Source organism: Pinus tabuliformis, chromosome 4_2 (assembly GCF_031772625.1).
Source record: "Pinus tabuliformis cultivar Carrire ecotype Pingquan chromosome 4_2, CPIR1, whole genome shotgun sequence".
Taxonomy (NCBI): domain Eukaryota; kingdom Viridiplantae; phylum Streptophyta; class Pinopsida; order Pinales; family Pinaceae; genus Pinus; species Pinus tabuliformis.
In genome coordinates, this window is record NC_142304.1 from 996,686,792 (window position 1) to 996,709,531 (window position 22,740).

General features: G+C 38.6%; 1 pseudogene across 1 annotated transcript; it reads left to right on the forward strand.

Annotated features, from left to right (window-relative positions):
* Nucleotides 1-16,298: 16,298 nt before the first annotated feature.
* On the forward strand, nucleotides 16,299-21,767 carry LOC149173006 (putative apyrase 7 pseudogene; annotated as a pseudogene). The gene is made up of 2 exons (XR_016259289.1): nucleotides 16,299-18,031; nucleotides 21,150-21,767. The product of XR_016259289.1 is annotated as a putative apyrase 7 pseudogene (transcript).
* Nucleotides 21,768-22,740: the final 973 nt, after the last annotated feature.

Below are 22,740 nucleotides of genomic sequence, written 5' to 3' on the forward strand. Positions count from 1 at the left end.
AATGAGTCACAAACTGAGGAATGGAGACGAGTCGTGAACTAAGGAATGGAGAGTCGAGACTATAAAATTTTTACGAGTGAATCTCTGAATTTAACCTTGCCCTTGATTTGCAAACTAGTAAATCAAGGCAATTGTGACCAAATCCAACCTCCCAAACCAAAATTTAGGCGATTGCAACCAAATATAACCTCCCAAACCAGAAAATCAGGTGATTGCAAACAAATCTAACCTCCCAAACCAGGCGAATCGGAATTTGGATGGTTTATCCCATTTTTTTTATGGCTAAAATATAATAAATAACTATTTTTTAAATAAATGTTGGGCTAACTATAGAAAATGGGTGTATTGTAAAAACTCTGCCCCTCCAAAATGTAAAACCCCTAAAAAATTTCCCTTGGGCTAAGATTCAGCCCAAAAATTTTCTATGTGTCAAAGTATGAAGTGATGTTGAAAACAAATGATGAAGTGAAACCAATCTTCAATATAGCCTTAACTCTCTTGATTCCCCATGGTTGTCATATCATGAATTTATTCCATGACTTCTACAATTTTTGGATTTAAATCCTTCCCAGACCTAATATAAGTTTCATGTAGTGGTGAAGTTGAAATAGAATGGGTGGGAAGGGTCTGTAAATTTTACAGTTCAACATTATAAGCATGTTGTACTAGTTTATTATTGTGAGGGCGTGGAATAGATTGAACATGCATTTGTGTAGGGCGTGGAAGATTTTGATGATGTAGCTAATTGGGTTGTGTAATTGATCCTCATAGGCAAGAAAAATGTTGTTGAAAATATAGTGAAGAGTATGGATGATATGTTTGTGCTACAAGATGAGGGAGAGTAGTCATGTAATCATAAGATGAGCCATGCCAAACTTGTGGATAAGATTGGTGGGGGTTACACTGAGGTTGGCATGGTGTTGTAGCCAGCAACAACCCCCCTTATTCAATTAAGTATCAACCGTGATACTGAATGAATGGGAACCCTTAGTTAATTTTTAGGGAAAGCAAGAGTCTCTTTTTGAAGTCACAATCATACGCTTGGAAAAAGCCTCTTGGATATTTTAAGGCCTAAGTCTATGTAAAAAGAGAAAACCTTTAAGGTCGCGTTGCAAAAGGATAGGAAACACCTTCATTTCCCTTTCTTTTTTATGCGCAAGATCCTCGTGTTAATAATGACATCGCATCGCAAATTGGTAACGCTCATAAAGAAAAGCCTAAAGAGTCGTCGATCTTCGATAACGCCGATCGCTAGATCGCATATCGCAGAAATGAACTAGGCAAGATATGGTGAACATCAAATTCCTGCGATCTGCGATATTGCGATCGCTGCGATGCCACATCCATGCGATTTGCGATCATGCGATTTGCGATGGTGTGATTTACGATTGCACGACATGCGAGGGTACGTCAGCAAATCATAAATCACCTTAGTACGAATCCTCCAGGGGCGCCATTCAAAGAAAAGCCACTTGCTATAATCTGACCTGAAATCATGCGCTTTTAATGATAGTAAATGAATTAGTTGTCAATTATCAAATGGATTAAAGACGTGTGCCTTGGTAGAGATTTACTTCACGTAAGGTGGCATACTTGTTTTATCTCTTGCATTTAAAACTCTCCCATCACCTTTCTGGATCAGTCATTTCCATTTCACTCGTAATCTGCAGGAACAAAACGCTAAGACGTCTCAGACAGAAAAGAAAAGAGAAATGGGAAAGAAAAACAGAGCTCAAAGCTCCGAAGTGAAGGAGAAGACCAAGGAGATGGCGCCCCTGTACACAGACACAGCCTGCAACAAAGACGCAGGGATATCAACATGGGAAGGCATGTACAGGCTGCTAGAGGAAGAAAAACCTAGAATAATGAAGGTGACTACTGTCGCGGGCGCACCACGCTCTTCTGAGGCATCCTTGGAGGACCTAGCATGTTCATTCCTTCACAGAATAGCGGCAAGACCCAAAATTATACCATACACAGATATGATCAAGTGGATATTGGATGATGCAGAATTAAAAGGCAGACAATTCAAAGTTCATGGACATGGGCTTGTGGGATCGTTTGCTGCCCAAGATCTGAAGCTTATGTATCATCTTCCTGAACCGCAAGCGACCTATAATGCAGAATTTGTTAAGAAATTCGCAGTAGAGAATCCAGATCTATCAGACACCACTAAAGAATGGTCTAGAAGAGACGAGCCGCTAAAAAAGGATAAAAACGGTATGTACAGCACTGGTTCCCTTACCTCTCCATATTGTTTTGCTGCAGCCATGCTCTATAGGTTATTGGTATGCCCGATATCAACAAGTTTTCATCTGAATGGCTGCCATTAGTTGATGCTGCCACTAACGCCGACATCCTAGATTGGGCCAAAATCCTTTCTGATACTCTATACACGGTTGTTGTCAATTACTGGTCTAAGAGATCCTTTTCTCAAAGGGTATATCCTCCTTTTTATCTGTCTGCCTATATTATGGATTCTGTTTGTCTTGTATCTAATTTTCCTACTATGGGATAGAAATGGACTACCCAAGACCCATTGCCCATCCATGTTTATCATAAGATCTTATGGGATTCCCAGTTTGCCCCTCATTTTTACCAGATTTGCCATGGGGTTATTTTGCCCCTATATAGAATGATATATGATAAGGACCCCCCAAGGTGCTCCCCTGAGGCCCAAATTGACATCATCCATGTCGCAAGATGGTTTGGGGAAGAATGGTTTACTTACATTAGAGTTTTTGGAAGCACTGTACCTCCGCATGTCCTACCCCTATATATCCCTGATAAACTTTTGGCCCGGGAAATCGCTTATCAAACCTGTTCTGAAGGCGGCTTGACCAAGGACCTAAAGGACAAGAAGAAGGCCATTTGGCCTCAATTTCCCGTCACTTGTGGGGCCTTCTCTTTGTTCGATGTAGGACATGCTTTTGGCGAGGTGGAGAATGTGACGTGTCTTCAATTATTTAAGTTCCCAGCGAGGCCATTCGACCCAAATAATGTGGCCCAAGAATTCACAACGAACGTCAAGATAAGAGTGTTCTCTGGAAAGAAAGATCTATTTGATGATCTCTTTCAGAATAAGAGCTCGCTCAAAGAAATTTTGCACGAAGCTCAGTCGAGGTTGTCTTCAGGTGACCTCTAGAAATTCACGTTATACAAAGAGAGAAGGTTGGCTAGTATTCTACTAGAGAAGTTGCGAACACCTACTAGAGAACCGACTCCGAGCATCAGCCTCAGTGAAAACTCCAGCACTTCCAGATCTAAGTCCAACGCCGCCCAAGAAGTATCTGAGCATCCTGAAGAGTCTGGTCACGAACAAAGAAAAAACGAAGAAACAACCAAAGACACAGCTCAGTCGAGTACAATGTCTCAGCAGCAAGTTATTACTTCACCACCAAGAGATGTCCCCCCTCCTGTCATCGAAGCACCACTTGTCACAACAGAGCTAGATAAAGAGTGGGAAACCTTCAATGAATTGATCAATCTTGAAGGGCAAGTCCCGAAAACACCTGTGAACAATACACAGGTGGTGCAAGAAGTCGTTTCGACCATGGTCAGTAGCGCCACAGAAGCTGAACACCTTCCTATCGCTCCAACCTCAGAACTTCTACTTCACATAGAAGAAATTCCCCCACTGGATGTATTCTATAGTCCCCAACACAAAGCAGTTGTAAGGAGACAGAGAAAGAAGAGAAAGCTTGAGAATACACTGTCTCAAAATGCTAAACATTTGGACGTCTTGTGGAAAGACCCAAATAATAATCCGACCGAAATCTCACAAAGATGTCTCAAATTGCAGGAGCATATGCCTCTGCAACTATTGACAAGGCCTCTGAAGTTCAGCAACTTTTAAAGGAACAAGAAAATCATATACAACTGCTACAACAACAGTTGCAACAAGCCAACGCGAACACTGAAGCTTCCAGACAGCTCGAAAAGCTACAGGAAGACTTTCAACAGATGCAGATAGGCTATCAAAAAAGTCTTGAAGAAAAAGAAAAACAACTACAGACGGTGCAAGAAATGCATAAAGATGAGCCTAAGCTGGCAGAGTTTATTTCAGAGTCCATCGGCTTGAACGAGCAACTACTGCAGCAACAGGAAGAGTTGGGACGTAAAATATCACAGTGGAGGCACTTTTGTGAGCTGAGCGACAAAATCACCAGTCAGGTGGTGGAATTGCGGAGCGACTATGATCAGAACGACAAGAGGGTGACAGAATATCTGACTTGGCAAGATGATGAGGAAGGGAAAAGAGCAGGGGCACCCAAGATTAATGAAAATCATAAGGAACTGCTCTTTAATAAATGGGACGAACAAATCACGCAGGCGGAGCAAGCAGCAGAGACAGCGGCGACACAGGCAAGCATTCTTATCGACTGTGTAAATGAGAATTTACACAGGGCCAATTTAATTACAGAAACCACCCCGGGGTACCTACCAAACAAGTTGCAACTGGAAACAGAATGGAGGCAGAAAGCGTAGGAAAAAGGGAAAGCAATCCAAGCATTGGCTAGGCTAAATTGGGAAGGCTATTGGACGTACTTGGTTAAACCGCACAGCCAATGAATGACGGTGAGGTGCATTACGAACGCGGCCGAGAAGGTAGCGCCAGCTCTCATAGATGCCGTTTTCGCAGCCCAGCTCAGCGCAGAAATCAGCCAGCCGACTCTTCTCAAGCCTATGTTGGACACTTGCAACTTCAAAGACCAAGTTCACAAATGATTCCATTTAGAATGTTGTTTTTTCCTTTTAACTAGATTAGAAAAAGGGCGGTCATTTGAAAACCGTATCCTGAAATTTTGTAATGATACTATTATTAGAATTAGGAAGTAGTATTTTAACCCTTCTCATGCATTTAGAGAAGGGTCCAGAAATTTGTCAAAAACTTGTCCTCGAAACATGCACTTCTGCACCCTCGGAGGAGGTTTTGATGAATGGAAGGATCGAGATTTATTTATGTTTGCATTTTAATGTCTGCTACTGATGTTGCACTTCTGTACTCTTGGTAGATGTTAGAAGCAAGTAGAGATGAATCATTATTGCTTGGAGTTTGTGAGTGAAAATCAGTCATAAATGGTACTTTTATCTCTTGACGAATTTCTGCTTATATTCTTAAAGTGATATGCAGTTTTAGTTGTTTATATGTTAATGTATGGATGTTTGGGTTACCATTTGGCACTTCTGTACGGTGGAATCATTTGTTTGTGCTTGACATATGAATGACTTATTATGCGATATGTTGTTCACAACTGTTTTGCCTAACTTCTTATGCAGAATGGTTTATCTTAAATGGTTCATATTCTTATGATAGCTGAATGATCTTTATTACCAGTTATTGTTCGAAATCTTTCTAGATCGCATAATATAAAAGATATATCCCGGGTTAGCGTAGATTAGATGTGTTGTTTTCATTAGATTACAATAGGATAGAGTTTGTTTACTAGTTAGATTTGAGTTAGCTCTAAAATACTTTCAGAATCAGCATAATCAAAATCTACACACACACACATAACCTTTAGATTGGGAAGCTGGTCCCATTACCCCCAGTCGGACCCGCTACACCAAACGGGCAAGGAGCCGCCAACCAGGTTCCGGACCGGGTGGGTATCCCCCTTGTTGTTGACCCGATCTTTGGGCCCTCAACATATTTGGCGCTAGAAGGAGGGCCTGAGCATAGTGTCTGTTGGAATGTTTTCCAAATTATAAATCTTGAAACAGGATGGCTGCTCATAGAATTCCTATTTGGAGTTGCATCCATGTTCCTACCTCTTCCAACACTCCACCAGATGTGGTAAGGCTCTTGTCTCAGGTAAAATTCAACGGTAAGAATAATTCTTCTGCATTTAATCATGCCCTTCAGTTCATTCAAAAAGTTTCGAGTTCTGATATTCAGAGAATTGATGAAGGCGTTTTGTGCAGGATTTTTACTCTTACATTCACAGCGGAAGCTAGAAAATGGTGCAGAACCCTCCCAGTTGCATCAATCCACAGCTGGGACCAATTCGTTAGAACTTTCATCTTGGAATTTGATTGTTATGACTACGACCAGGTATATGATGAAATTGATTATCTACGGAAACAAGATGAACCCGTAAGGGATTTCAATATGCGATTTCATCTTAAATGTCTACAGTGTGATCTCGAGGATGAGCTCACAGATGCAGAATCTTCAGATTACGATGAGTATTTCCTACCTCCTATATCTGACCAAGCAGAAATTAGCTCGACCTTTGTTTCGTTTTCTTCTAATATAGATGAGCATTTCAAGTCAAATACACAAATCGTCCATAATGAAGAAAATCTGCAAAGCCTAGGAGTCATGCATGCTCTAATACCAACAAATAAAGACGAAAATGCTGAAAGGGAAACTACCTTGGAACCAGAAGATGACTCTGACATAAAGTCAGACAATATCATTTCAAATCAACGAACGCTGATGCCAAGGTTAGATCAACCAACTGTTTCTCTTTCAGAAAGTATCAGCGCACAAAGGTATGATCTAAAGCCCGATGTTTATGATGAATCTGATGAACAGAATTTTTTTCATGATGTTTTTAAATGCATTTTTCCAGATTCACATTTTTCTCTTTATCCCGATGTTTTTAGTGATGACAATTGTTCCCCTCTCAATATCAAGCATATCTCAAAAAACACAGAGGGTTATTCAAACGACTCATCATTAGGTTTTCAAGATAAAGAGACCACTTTAGCACAACCTTTGATCAATGTCAAACAAGAGCTTCCTGACCTCCCTTGTCTGAAAATATATAATGAAAAAGAGGAACCTAGGGAAATCTGTAGAGTCTTTTGCGATAGTTACTTTGACAATGATGATGTTGTTGAGTTATCTCAAGTAACTCAACTAGGGTCAGATAATAAGGAACATCTTAAATCAGAAATCATATCAGCCGACCCTCATCTCAAAGTAAAAGCTCATTTGAATGATGTTACTGTCCAAGACAATACCCCTATCTATGATTCATATCATGAGGAAAGCTCCATCCCTGTTCGCAATCATAACTTAGTTCCTGATTCACAAAACCTGGCCAGTTCTTGTGAGGAGCAAGATGTTACAATTAAATCCCAGTTGTGCTGTAACACTATTTGTATAAATACCCAATCATTTCTTTCTCACTTACACTCATTTTGTACAAAATCGGATTTCTTTTTAATTTTTCTATCTTTTAATAGATTGTGTTTTAGCGATTTATACATGAGAACTTTCATTTCAAACGAGATCGCTAAAAACCCAGCGTTAACAAAAAACAGGTTACAAGTCATTGAAACTAAAAAATCATTTTCGCAATATGACTTGTTATCCTTCCTATTGCGAGATCATCAATTCATAACAGAAATTCATCCTAATTTTTATGATCCAATAGGTGTCCAGTTGGAAAAAGGTTCTCATGAGAAAGGAAAATCAGACAAAATTCCAATTGAGGTTGAACGTTCTTATTCCACAGCCAATATTTATGATCCAAAGAAAGTCTGGTTCTTTACACTGATGTTTGAAAGTTTCATACGGCTAGGAATAAAAATGAATACATGGTTCCATTGGAAATATCATTTCACATAGTTATTTCCTGTATATAGTTAGAATAGGAGTAGGAGTAATTTAGCTAGGTTATTAGGTTTGCTTTTAATAAATCGATAGGCAAAGTTATTCATATTCTCTACATAACCCTAGGGAATGTTTGCCTCTCATAATGATGTTTGCTTTGGTTAACGGCATTTGGCATTTACTAAAGGCACCTTTTTTCTCTATTGAAATTTTTTTTGAAACTTCTGCTTCTATGAACAGCAAATCTTTTAGGAATTTGATCTTTATTATCAATAGAACTTTAACCCAGATATGATGATAGTTTCAACTGCAAAAAACTTTAAAGAAAGCTATCTCAGTGGAAAATTTGTTTTTAGGTCAGCACAATGAAAGGTATCAATATTAAAATAAGAATTCTTTGTGAAACCAGCCATTACCAAAAACAACCCTATCATTGTCGTCCAGAACTTTCTTAAGGAAAGAAAATTTGACTTCCTCCCTGCTAAAGGAAAACGCAGCATTCAGAGGAATAATCTAAAAAAGACACTATATCTCAAAGAATGAGAGGTCTCATCACGAGCCGGCTTATCATGATCACAGATATTATAACTTGCTGACTTTGCCAAAACTGTCTACCAAAACAGGGCAATGACTCAAGATTGTTGCAATCAAAAGGCAAGGGGTCTCATCACGAGCCAGCTTGTTCAGCAAAAGTGTAAATCAAGTGAATGACTGTGTCATAATTTGGCCACCAAACCAAGACATTGTTCTTTAGAGAATAAAAAGGAAAAAGTGTCAAAAAAGGAATTTCTCTGAAAAAGTTGTAAATAACCTTAAGCAGGATAAACGATCATTGCTGGGTAATAGGTAACCCTGTCGAGGCTATGGACGCCTGCTGGCAGCAGAGGCTCTACCTGCGACAAAGGAGCATATTTAAAAAGAGCTGATACATAGAGAAGACTTTATTTTATGTTTTACAAGACCAAGTAATGACTGATTTAAATGCAAAGACAAGCTGAAGACGCAAGTAATTGAAATAGAAACAGGTTGAAACGAAACATCATTGACAGTTTAAAGTATTATTTGCTTTATCTTTTTATAATAAAGTTCAAGTTTTTCTTTAAGACATTTTTCTCAGGAGTTTGAAAGCATAAATGTAAAAGCAGAGATAACTGGTTCTCCCAAGTGAATCGCCAATTGTTGTAGCCAGCAACAACCCCCCTTATTCAATTAAGTATCAACCGTGATACTGAATGAATGGGGACCCTTAGTTAATTTTTAGGGAAAGCAAGAGTCTCTTTTTGAAGTCACAATCATACGCTTGGAAAAAGCCTCTTGGATATTTTAAGCCCTAAGTCTATGTAAAAAGAGAAAACCTTTAAGGTCGCGTTGCAAAAGGATAGGAAACACCTTCATTTCCCTTTCTTTTTTATGCGCAAGATCCTCGTGTTAATAATGACATCGCATCGCAAATTGGTAACGCTCATAAAGAAAAGCCTAAAGAGTCGCCAATCTGCGATAACGCCGATTGCTAGATCGCATATCGCATAAATGAACCAGGCAAGATATGGTGAACATCAAATTCCTGCGATCTGCGATATTGCGATCGCTGCGATGCCACATCCATGCGATTTGCGATCATGCGATTTGCGACAGTGTGATTTGCGATTGCACGACATGCGAAGGTACGTCAGCAAATCATAAATCACCTTAGTACGAATCCTCCGGGCGCGCCATTCAAAGAAAAGCCACTTGCTATAATCTGACCCGAAATCATGCGCTTTTAATGATAGTAAATGAATTAGTTGTCAATTATCAAATGGATTAAAGACGCGTGCCTTGGTAGAGATTTACTTCACGTAAGGTGGCATACTTGTTTTATCTCTTGCATTTAAAACTCTCCCATCACCTTTCTGGATCAGTCATTTCCATTTCACTCGTAATCTGCAGGAACAAAACGCTAAGACGTCTCAGACAGAAAAGCAAAAGAGAAATGGGAAAGAAAAACAGAGCTCAAAGCTCCGAAGTGAAGGAGAAGACCAAGGAGATGGCGCCCCTGTACACAGACACAGCCTGCAACAAAGATGCAGGGATATCAACATGGGAAGGCATGTACAGGCTGCTAGAGGAAGAAAAACCTAGAATAATGAAGGTCACTGCTGTCGCGGGCGCACCACGCTCTTCTGAGGCGTCCTTGGAGGACCTAGCATGTTCATTCCTTCACAGAATATAATATAAAAGATATATCCCGGGTTAGCGTAGATTAGATGTGTTGTTTTCATTAGATTACAATAGGATAGAGTTTGTTTACTAGTTAGATTTGAGTTAGCTCTAAAATACTTTCAGAATCAGCATAATCAAAATCTACACACGCACACATAACCTTTAGATTGGGAAGCTGGTCCCATTACCCCCAGTCGGACCCGCTACACCAAATGGGCAAGGAGCCGCCAACCAGGTTCCGGACCGGGTGGGTATCCCCCTTGTTGTTGACCCGATCTTCGGGCCCTCAACACATGGCTGCCTTAATATATGAGTATTCCATAATGGATTATGCAAGGAAGAAAATGGTGAGAAATTGTTTTGAACCATACATGTAGGGCATGGTTTCCATGGTTGTGAAATTATTGCAGCTTTTCCATCTCTCTGATATGCTAATTCCATCCTAGATAAGTAAGAATAGTTATCTATGGGATGTTTCTTTCTACACTGAGGGAAAAAAACTTCTTCAAATTGTTCTTGGTTTTTATTAACCTGCAAAATATCCAATTGTGAAATTAGAGAGTTGATAATATGAATTTTAAAATATTCAAAAAAATCATTAATTTCATCTCCTGTAACTCCTATTCTTGCAACAGATTTAAAAAATTGAGAAGAAAGTTCTCAAGAATTCTTACCAGCCTTGGATATTCCTCTTGAATACCTTATACATAATTCACAAACATCATCATATGATAGCTGAAAAACATCACCTTTTCCCATAAGATTTAAGAGCTCAAAAAATTCATCTTTGATTCCATCGAGTAGGAGTGTTTTCATGATCTCTTTTGTCAAATGATTATTCTTTGATTTTTGAAGGTTGTATCGAAATCACTCCACATAGCCCTCCAATATTTCATATTCCCCTTGTATCATACTAAAAATATCTTCACTGCCCTTACAATAGTCTTGGTACTTCTTCAAGAATATATTCCTCATGTCTTCCCATGTTTGGATACAATTCCCACCAAGGCTCATAAACCATCGAAGAGCTGCTCCTTTTAGAGTAAGAGGAAACAGTTTCAACCTTTAATAATTAGTATAATAATAATATCCTCTACAAAGTACTTCAAGCTCAAATAAAAATATATTTGGGTATTTTTATGCCAAATCATGAAAATTTGGTAGAGCAAATGGGGGAATGCATTTGTGTCACTCCTCTTAGATCTCTGATAGGGAATTCAAAAGTAGCAATGCCTGCCATTTCTTCACAAAATAGAAGAAGTTTTTCATGTGCTACTTTGAGACTCCTCCTTCAAGTTTTCCTATCAATTAGTTAGTGGAATGGGTTGTGCTTACATCACCACTTAAGTGAAATGATAAAAAAAAAAAATCAAGTTCCTATCTCTATTGTTCCTACTTTTAATCATGCATGCTATATGACCTAAGCCTACCTATTGAGGGTAGATAAGTCATTGGATCCCAAGGATGCATGCATAGGTTCTTACCTTCCTTCTTCAATATCCAACCCTCATGAAATCAGGTATACATTTATAACCAAATATTAGTTTGGTAATGTTATTTGACTGCCTCCCCGACAACGATTCCAAAATGTTGGGGAAAGTAATTGTTTAATAAAAATCAAATAATTGCCTGAACACTAATGATCAATCCAAGGAATGTCTTTTTATTTCAAGGCATTCCACAAAATATATGCAAGAAACTACTAATAATTAACACTGGTTCTACATGATTTTGTTCTACACTATCAAGCTCATTCAACAAGAAATAAAATGTGAGACTTGAATAACAATGCTAAATTTAAAAAGAAGAAAGTAAATGACAGGAAAAGGAATTATTTTAATCACACGACTTGAATCAATACTAAATTAAACCACACCTTGCAGAATTGGAAATTTGACCTATTACACCCAAGAGAATTCAAATGCTAATCTAGAGTAGTAAATTAAATGAAATTTAGAAATTGCAAGAAACAACAAATCAGGAAAATGTAGCAAACAACAAATTACTTGAAAAAAAGGAAATTTACTTTAAGGAACAATACTTGAAATTCAAAGAAACAAATGCACTACTAAACTACTTTAGATCTTCAAGGCAACACCTCATCCAAGGTAGTGGACACAACTGCCCAAGAGTCGGTTCTGCCTTGAAAAATAACTTAGATCAGATTACGAATAAGAGATGTAGAACTCAATGGATAGGTTCCTTCATGAAAATATCTCAAAGAAATAATTACACGAGAACGAATTTCTTAGCTTTTCCTCAAATTCAACGATTGCCCATCCATCCTCTCTTTTATCTCTATTTTCATTTAAATACACAGAGAGAAAAGAGGAATTACAACTAAATTGATTACAAAATGATTTCCATTACAATTTTGGATTGATTACAGAATTTCAATAAAGAAGATCATATTTGAAAGATCTTTCCATCATGATTCAGTTGGAACAAGTCAAATATGGTATTGCAATTGGGAGAATTTGGAAAATGGCCACAACAACAAATCTAAGAAAATCACCTTCAAATAACCTTGCATTTATCTCAATCTAGATCGAATTTTGGAAAGCTGCTCAATTTAATACTAATTTGGTCCATTCTGCACAAAACCCGTGTCTCATATTTTCAAGATTCATCTTCATTTGCCCAAAAAGTCCAACACAAAACTTTGACCTTTTATCCCAATGAATTTTTGAGTTGGAATATTTGACTATGACTTGGAGATCAAATTTTCAATCTGGAAAATATCTTGGAGGCTGAAATCATGACTGATGTTATAGCAAATTCATTAATACACCATCATTGGAAAAATCATGCATAATAATCTTCGATTTATTAAAAATAAAGGAGAACAAATATTATTTACCCGCGAAGGCATAAATAATAATAAAATGGAATTATATGATAAATTATGATAAATGGCATGATAAATAATGATAGAAATGGATGAAATACATGTCAAGAAATGGTAATAATAATGTTCATTTAGTGGCCCAACACACCTCAAATAATATCACAACACACAGATACTCCTTATTTTTATAGTAAATGATGGGTGGTTGCTAGCAATACCTCATTTGCTCCGATTTCACTAGTCAAAGAATGCTTTAGAATAATCTAATTTTTAAAAAAAATACGATGGTCTGCAATAAGCAATACCTTGAACTCGCATGCACATGAATCCAGCTGATGCAGGCTCATGATCTCAACAACACTCCACGACACTGCGACTCCTTGCAGAAACAACACTAATAACACATGACTCCTTGTAGAATGCTCCTTCATGAAATTGCTAATCTCTCACGAGCTCTTGGATAATGCTTTCTCATGTCAAGCCAACAACTGAAGCAACATACCAAACTTGCAACCTTACTCTTTAAAACTTGGCAGGTTTCAAACTCGCAACTTCTTCACAACTTGGCGGAAGTGAGTTCCTTCAAATGCAAACAATCCTCACTACAAACACTCTTATGCATTCAACCCTCCCATCTCCACCAAATCTCATACTATATCATAAATGGAGACACACAACAAAATATTTAGAACTTCATAACCAAATGCTGCAATTTATAAATGAATGAGTTGCAGATTCAACAGTGACTCCACTGATTACCCTGTCGACTATTAATTTCTCGTTTACCTACAATGTCGATAAATAGTTCTTCATCAGCATGTGAACATACATAAACGACACCATGATTAATATTTTGATAGTCTTGTCCTTCGAAGCTGATTTCTGCATATTTTGCTCCGATTCGAGACCAATTTCCTCTGTTTCCAACAAGTGCGGGAACTCTCCTTCCACGATGCTCACTTCATCATCCATCATAACTTCATCTGTATTTTGATCATGCTTCACTGCATCATTCTGAAATTTATAGTCCTTTGAGTTTTGATTTCCCAAAGACTCCATTGTTGTTTGTTGGTTAGTTGTTTTTTCCAATTCAACGAACATTCTTTGGCTTGCCTCCCAGATCACTTAACAATTTCATGACCTCTTGATACTGATCCTTCTTTGTCTAATTATTTAGAAGTTGTCTCTATTTCATTTTCTGCAATTTCATTCTCGACCAATTCCACGCTCTATTCTTATACTTCAAAAGAAATCCTTCATCCTCTGCATTCTCAATCTTTAGGTCTGATGGATGATTCGCAACATTTGAAGGACAATACTCTTGCTCCTATTTAGGTACTTATTTAAGACTTATTTCTTCTAAACGATGACCTTCAAATTTTTCATTGAGGGAAAAATTCTCAACCTGAAACATTTGGGATTGAAACGCTGATTCCAGAGTTGGGCCTAGATCGTCGAGATTAAAGTGCACCATTCGATTGAAATAAACAAGATTTTACCTATCCCTATGTGACTGAAAAGGGAAATTGTTCCTATATGCGGCATTGATAAGTCTAGGAACAACCCCTGTCTTTGGAGTTCCCCGGGTCGAACTGGGTAGGATTTTCGAAACCCCGCTAGGTGTTCTACTTGCTTGATGCCCTGGATAATACTTGAACCTGCAACTTCTAATATGATAACGCTCATCCTTATCAAGAATTTGGTATCCTGGCCCCAAATGTGCTCTGCTCCGTTGGCTTTCCCAAAATGATCCAGGTGGATATTGGTGGCCACCCACCTATTCCACCTAGACCTGTAGTGGGTTTCATATGTTTCCTTGTTTATTGTAGCATTTACTATTTTTAGAAGTTTTTTGGGTCCTGAACTTCTAGAGCCATTTTGACCCCCTAAACGACGTTTTTTTGAGGTCTGCAGTATGCCCATCTCCACAGGCAAGGGCTTGCCGCAAATCCTGTAGTACTTGAAGAGATATTTCCAACAAAGTATTGTACGCCAAGCAGAGATAATATGACCAAGTTACGACCCTGGGAAGGTGGCTGCCCAACTAACCCCAACGGGGCCCACAAACTCTTGGCATTCCATCTCTTGGGGTTAGGGTTTTCCCTTATTGTTCAATAATAAATAGGCGCTTGAGCCTCATTGTAACATATCTTAAAGGCATGTAGCCGCCACATCACTTCTTAGAGATAAGCTACCATTGCCCAAGCTAGTTTTATTTCCATTCTGTTTGTAAGCATATTTCAGTATTTGATATTAATGAAATGAAGTGTTATTTCTATTACATCTCTATATTCATGGTTATATTTTTAATTTGTTGCATTTTTGTTTAATTTCGAATCATTAACACAAAGCGAACATTCCATTCATCGTCATAATCTTCCCCTATTGGATGCTTCTAAACGACTTCCTGTAATAGTATACCCAAATCCACATGATGCTAACTGAAATCCATCTCCTCTATGTCCACGACAACTACAAAAATGATGAACGATCTTGATTGGAACCTCATGGTTCCATGAGAACTCCCATGCTTGTTGTTGGTGCCATAGACATGGCAATGGATACGCATACTTTCGTCAAATTTTGCTACACTTAGAAACACGAGCGAGCATAGTTTGAACAACTCCATCTCTGCTCTCCTTACTTCTCAAATTGACACAAAGTCTCAACCCATTTATGAAAAACGAGAGACCATGGATGGAATTCACATAAACAAAGAATATGCAATTGAAGTGGTGCATCCCAATATGTGAAATCGCCCACATGGGTTTCGAGGTCTAGAAAGTTGAATGCTTGTGTTCCATTTTTTTACTTAAACCAATATCATCTTCCTCCTCGTGAGCCCATAAAATATTCCTGTCATCATTTGCACGATTCAATTCTTCACCTGTGTGCCTTTGAAAGGGGCTCAATGAATGCTAAATCATTAGGCCTTGAGTGTCCACATTCTCTAAACTGATTCTAGAATTCACTGAAGAAGAAATTCTAGGAGCTTTGGCGCCTCAAACTCTTGGTTCCACAGGCTGGGGATGAGCAATGGAGTGCCTCAAGCTTCGGGGTGCAATGGGATCCATGGAATTGTGGCGAGCATTTATGAGGCTGGGTAATGGAATAGATTTGTCTAGCATTGCATGTTCTTCTCTTGTATGTAAGTTCTTTGCATTTGGCAAGGAAAGGGAACTAGTCATGCGGAGCAATAATGAATGTTGCTTAGGTTTCTAGATCCAATGGACGAAGGTTGTATGCAATTTTTCCCTAACTGTTTTTCCTAACTATTAATCCAATGACACACAAATCTCCAATCATCTAACATTTGATTTGGCGCTACAAACAATGCACAATGGCAACTACGAGCGTTATTTTCAAAGAAAAACACCTTACAACATAATTATGCATTTTTTATTATTGGATTATTAAAATACATATATAAATTCGTATAAATTCACTAATGTTACATATCCTAAAGATTGAAGTTTAACACAAACTTAAGTGACAATTTGATGTTCTATCATGTAGAGAGTGTTATCTTAAATACGCGCTTTTAATATTTTAAAAATCGCTATATAAAAAACAAATTAATTTTTTATTTACGCCGTAAGGCGTTCCCTCTGAGAGGAACTCCCCTCCGTGCCGCGGTGTCTCGTTATGGGCCCTTAGATCGATTGTTAGACGATGAAATAAACTCCAACCATTAGATCATCGGCGAGTCATTTCTCTGCATCTTCATCAGCTTCTGGCTCTTCTGTTTCATCTTCTGCATTGCCGCCCTTAGCTTCACCCTTCAGGTCTGCATGGGCAGGTTATGGAAAGACAGGTGGCCTGCGGCTTTCATCGTCTCTCCAAGACTTCTCAACATACCGCAAGGTTGGTTCTGAAGAAGGGGATTTAGCCTTGAGCGGTGCTGGTATTCTTCGAACAAAACCTTCATCGATAAGGGAGGGCACAGGAGGAGGCACTAGCTTTTCAAAGGAGAAGGGCCTACCTTCAACACCATTGAGAAAACAATGCTGGTTAAAGGTGGCTGTTGGGTTTTTACTTCTCTTAATGCTTTTAATTCTGATCATTGCGGGATTTCGTTGGTTAAAATCTTATCGGAGTACAGAGGCATCACATTTTTCTATAGTTTTGGACTGTGGGAGCACTGGTACCCGAGTTTATGTGTATGAGTGGGTGCGGAATGATGGCAAGCATCAAGGGAGTCTTCCAATGGTGCTGCGCCCATTTCCTGAAGGTACTGATGGCAAGTCAAGGCAACAGAATGGTCGAGCTTATCATCGCATGGAAACTGAACCTGGTTTTGATAAACTTTTACACAATGAATCAGGGTTGAGGTCAGCCATGGAACCACTGCTCCAGTGGGCTGAAAAGCAAATACCGGCTCATGCTCATAAAAATAGCCCTCTTTTCCTTTTGGCCACAGCAGGGCTTCGCAGGATGCCAAGTTCAGATTCAGAATGGATCCTGGACAAGGCATGGTCAATTCTAGAAGAATCTCCATTTATGTGTCGAAGAAACTGGGTTAGGATAATTACTGGGGTAGAAGAGGCTTACTATGGATGGGTAGCTCTTAATTATATGATGGGTAGATTGCAGAATATGCCGATTCTGGAGACGTTTGGTGCACTTGACTTAGGGGGTTCCTCCTTACAGGTGACATTTGAATTTAAATATGGCTTGAATCTGACCATTGGAACAATGGAACGCCATCTAAATGCATATTCTCTTACAGGTTATGGCCTAAATGATGCCTTTGAAAAGTCCGTTGTACTTCTACTCAGAAAAAATTTAAAAACTGACAGTGGGAAATTCTCTGGTGGTCAGTTGCATCTCAATCATCCTTGCATACATGCTGGTTATAGACAGCAATACTCATGTTCTCAGTGTTCTTTCTTACTCCAGAATGGAAGTCCTCTGGTTGGTGGAAGAGACATAAGTAAAGAAGAATCTCGAGTAGGGCTTGAGTTGATTGGTGAGCCCAACTGGGAAGAATGTGAAGCTCTAGCGAAATCAACCATAAATGCCTCTGAATGGTCACATTCGGGGGCAGGGACAGACTGCAAACAACATCCTTGTGCTATCAGTGATCAGCAGCAACAATCTCAAGGGCAATTCTATGCTATGTCAGGTTTCTTTGTTGTGTTCAAGTTTTTTAATCTATCTGCTGCTGCTTCATTTAATGATGTTCTAGAGAAGGGTCGGGAGTTCTGCACTAAAACTTGGCAAGATGCTGAGCGGAGTGTTGTTCCACAGCCTTTTATAGAACAATATTGTTTTCGTGCTCCATATATAGTATCACTCCTGAGAGATGGTTTGCAATTGAAGGAGCAACAAGTAGATGTGGGGTCTGGTAGCATTACTTGGACTTTAGGTGCTGCATTGTTCCATCGGTAATGGAATTTCTCCAAGTCGTTCTGGTAAGCTCTGTAACTGAAACTTTAAATTATTCATCTTCAACAGTTTTTTTGCCATTTTGATTAAATTCTTCCAGATCCATCACAGTGAGTTTTTTGAGTTGACATTTTGATCTAGCCAGAGTGGCTCACCATCAGGACTCAAAAAACACTTGCTGGCTCGAAGCCTCCAAATATCAACTCAAAAAACTCAGTGTGATGGATCCAAAAAAAATTAATCAAAGTTATTCACATCACAGAATCCTTAACTCAGAAAAAACTTATTTTACCAATTGAATAATCTTAATTGATCATTTTTCTTTTCCTTCACTCACTTGACAATCTGCCTCTATATGTTTGTGTTTATGTTGCCTTTTAATTCTCTTTTCTTTCAGAGGCTATGCATTTATTACTCTTCGCTGCATCTTATGCTTATGTCAAGTTTTTAACCTCCGTGGTTACAGAAATGTTGATTCCCCTGTTTTTGCATAAAATTTTCACTTAAGTTTCTTATTGAATTTACAAGTGTTTGTTGCTTGAGTGCCATGCTTGGTTGTCTTTGGTTTGCCAAAGGTTTTGAGAAGATTAATACGATTAGTTTGGACTAGTGCTCAGCTGAGTATTAGCAATAGTTTATAATTTCTGTAACTATACTCATGATGATGATTTGTTCCATGAAAAAATAACACACAACAAAGGATCTGTACATGTGAACCTGTAGTATGTGGAATAAAGTCAGCTCACTCTCGTTGAGGATGTCAATTAATTTTCTCATGTTCCACTAATCTCAACAAGGGTAAAACCACAGAAGAGGCATCCTCAGGTCATGAGCTGTTCAAGACTAAAAGCTCATGGGCTCTTGATATGTTTGGCTATTGCTGTTCCACATTTTTCATTTTTGTGATTACTACACAATTAAATGCAGAACAGGTTTAAAGTCTATGAAGTGTTTCAGATGATTGGGAACACCTATGGCAGTATTGTGTGGAAAATGGGTATATTATAATGTGGCATTGTGGCTGCATCTAATGTTTCCTCATAATCAGGTTTCTGGGATTCCAAGTGAGCTGAGGTGCCTCCCTTCCTGGATGCTTTGTTCACAAGGATGAAACCAAGTGCCTTTGATGCACCATTTGCGTGAGTCAAGAACTGTGGATATGAAGAATGGGATACTCGATGACATTCTACATGATATCGTTGACGTTGTTGGATTATGTCAAACAGTCAAAGTGGACAATGAAACATTTGGAGATTCCATGAATTTCAAAAAGCATGCCTTCCTTAAAGCAAATATAAAAGATTTAACACTGTACACAGGATACTTCCCAAAGCTTGTTTAATTATAAAACACATATATTTCTCAAATGTAGAAGTCATACCATGTGTGTGTTCCTTAATAAACCTTATAATAGAGTTTATAGAGCTGATCTTTTCTACGGACGAGATAGTCATTTAGGAAAAGAGGCTAACTTGAATTTGAAATGTTGTGTGGTCATTAGTATGTGTCGTAACTATGTTAAAGAAGCGACCAAATTGAAGAAACAGCAAGTGTATTTCCCTGGAGGTACCTTGTAGTACTGAGAAATTATTAATGATATGTTTTTCACCCCTTGTATTTAATATGCAAACAGGAATCTAGCAATTAGTTATTTCGTTTTTTCTATTCAAGACCAGATCCATAGTGCCTAAATTTGCTACTGGGCTAACCTGCATAGCCATGACTCTTTTCAGCATCTGGTCACAAAGGAGTGTCCTCTCTAGTTCTGTTTTCACACCAACACGTTTCTTGGCATGTGCCTTAGGGCATCTTAGTTGACCCTTGTTTCTGGTCATATGCTCAGGATTCTTTCCTTGTTCCCTGCTTGTGAAATGTGTCAAAAAGATCTGAGCTATAACATCAATTGTAACATTGCAGATCATGCTTGTCACTATTTTTTTTATGCTCCTCTTCATTGGCCACTGATCCATGGCAATGCATTCCTTTTCTGATGAGTGACATTCAGAAGAAGTTTTTAACATTAGAATAGTTTGATTTCCAATTTTGGTTATAATTTAATACAATGCATACTTCTTCGATCCTGGAAATTGAGGGAAAATTTTACATGCAAGAGATATCGAAGACAGTGCACCTTCGTAGGTAGTTAATCCAGGGGATAACCATCAACATGGTGACAAACTCAAGCTGAATGTGTTTCCCATGTGATCTAGGCTTAACTTTCCCCAACCTCTTACATGCTCATTATTTGCTTATCATTTCCTTTTTTCTCCAAAGGCATTGCTCTAAGTTATTCTTGACAAACGGAGTTATATGGGGAAGTTGTTCATATCATGGACAGAATTAGCAAGGATCGAATAGAAGTTCACCACTTTTGCATCTCTCCAAAAGCTTTAGCTTTGTTTACACATACTGTAAACATGGATACGTTTTGGATCTGATTGGATTTCTTTTTTTATGGGCTTGGTTCTGATGCAACTGACATTTATTTACAATGAGGAATTTCATCTCTTCTTTTCCATTTTCCTAAAGTTGTTTGAACTCATTTCCAGAATTGCTAACTGGTGTGGTTGAAGCTACTATAAAAAACTAAAAAAGGATCAAATAAGGCAATTCTAGGGGATGGGCTGACATCCATTGTAGGAGGTAGGCTGCATGTTCTACTCTTTTCATGTATTATCATTGAACTGAAATTTAAGTCCAGGACTACAGTTTGTAGATCTGTTTCTATTGTCTTTGGTGCTTTGATCCTTCAACTAGTTTCCCCCATTTTATTCTGTCTCATGTGTTGTGAAACTGCCTTCCCTATAAGTGGTTCGGGGGAGAAGCTTTGCTTCTTTTAATAACATGCTCAGTCTACTAATCCTGATTGGATGGGATAGAAATTCATGTGGTCGCCATTAAGATTTCTATTGTTTAGTTTTACTTTACAAGAAGGATTTTGTATCTACTTTATTGATCTCATCACAGGAAACCTTCCAAATTCATTTGTCATGTAATTCTAATAATGTTGTTTATTCTTCCTTGAAATGAAATTAAAACAGTTATGAATCATGATGTTGCAAATTGTATATGATTTCTGTCTGTGTTTTCCCAAGCATCATATTCTGTAATGTAACTGGAATTATTTTTCTTCATTATTTTCAGGGGATGGAAGAGCAAAGATACCACTTAGCCCTTCAAATTCAGGGTGTCAGCAACCATTTGGACTTGCGCAAAGCCTTGCGGGTGGAAGTGTGCAACATGCTGATTCTCTCAAGCACCAGTCAACTGTGTCAGTTGGATTGTGTTTTCCAAGCAATTTGGGGCAAATACAAACTGATACTGGACCCTTGTGGACGCCTCACAGAGGTCAAATGCGGTTGCAGAGTCGACGATCACAATCAAGAGAAGATCTCAGTTTATCAGTTTTAGAGAGCCATGTCGTCAAGTTGTGATGGCTAGAAGCTGTATATAGATTTTAGAGAAAGGCTGTGCTTTTCTCAAAAGTGTACATTACAGGAGAATCTGGAATATCAGCTTGTTAAGCGAGTGTAGCTTTATGCAGCATCTCTGGGCTGGTTCTTTATGTATTGAGGGGAGATCCCTACAGCACAACTGAAATATATACTAAAATATTGCGAATTGTATTTTTGGTCTCTCTACATTTTGGCGGATGGTTGGATCTTGTTAATTTTATCTGTAATGTTAGCATATTCATCTCGCTTAGCGTCTTTGATGGATATTTGTAACATAAATGCATTTTAAATAACATTTTTTTTTCAACTTCAGGTCGCTGACAGCCAAATGTCATATTATAGAGTTATCATTTTATTCTTTTTGGAAATTTCGAAATCTCTTGGGACCCGTGTTGTTTCCTGGCAGTGTAAAGTTTCTTTACTTTTCAGAGGTTAAAAGGAAGATTCTGAACACAGTTCATTGGCAGTTCATTCATGTGTTATCTTTAATAGTCAAACTCCAAGTTCATAGGATTCAATTAGTCTCCAAACCTTTTAGACTATTTAAATTTATACCAATGGCAAATAATTATTACAACAATGTACTTGATTTATATCATTCAATTTTTTAATCAGGAAAGAAAATTGATCTTAAATTTAGGAAATGTCATTTTTCGAAGCCAAAATGGCAGAAAATAGTGGTTGGAATACCGTAATTACGCCGTAAGGCGTTCCCTCTGAGAGGAACTCCCCTCCGTGCCGCGGTGTCTGGTTATGGGCCCTTAGATCGATTGTTAGACGATGGAATAAACTCCAACCATTAGATCATCAGCCTTTTTAGAAACCAAGCGTCACCGAAGAGAGGCCAAGCGTCTGTGGATGGATGAGAGAGGACAGCAATCTGAGGCGCCTCGATCCCCTTTGATCTGAACATCAGGGAGCTCTATGAAGCGGATCATGTCCCTTGACGAAGATGGCAGGGTGTGGTGAGGAGAGCCGTCCATCCATTCGGCGGTGAAGAAGGTGACAGAAAACCCATGGTACACAGTGAGCCGAATATTCACACCAGTTCACACCAGTTCTTCACTTGATCGCTCTACTTTGTGGTTACTCATTTCATGGCTCCTCGGCATTCTCGTTCTCTGTTGGCGAAAGCTTTCTTATTCTTTCCCCCGTTGCAATTTCCACAGGGCTTTGCATTGCAATCAGCCATGCAATTCAAAGAAAAACCAAATATTCTTGCAGCAGATGTCTTCCCTGTACCTCTGGGCCCATGAAAAAGATAAAAGGGTGCAATCTTA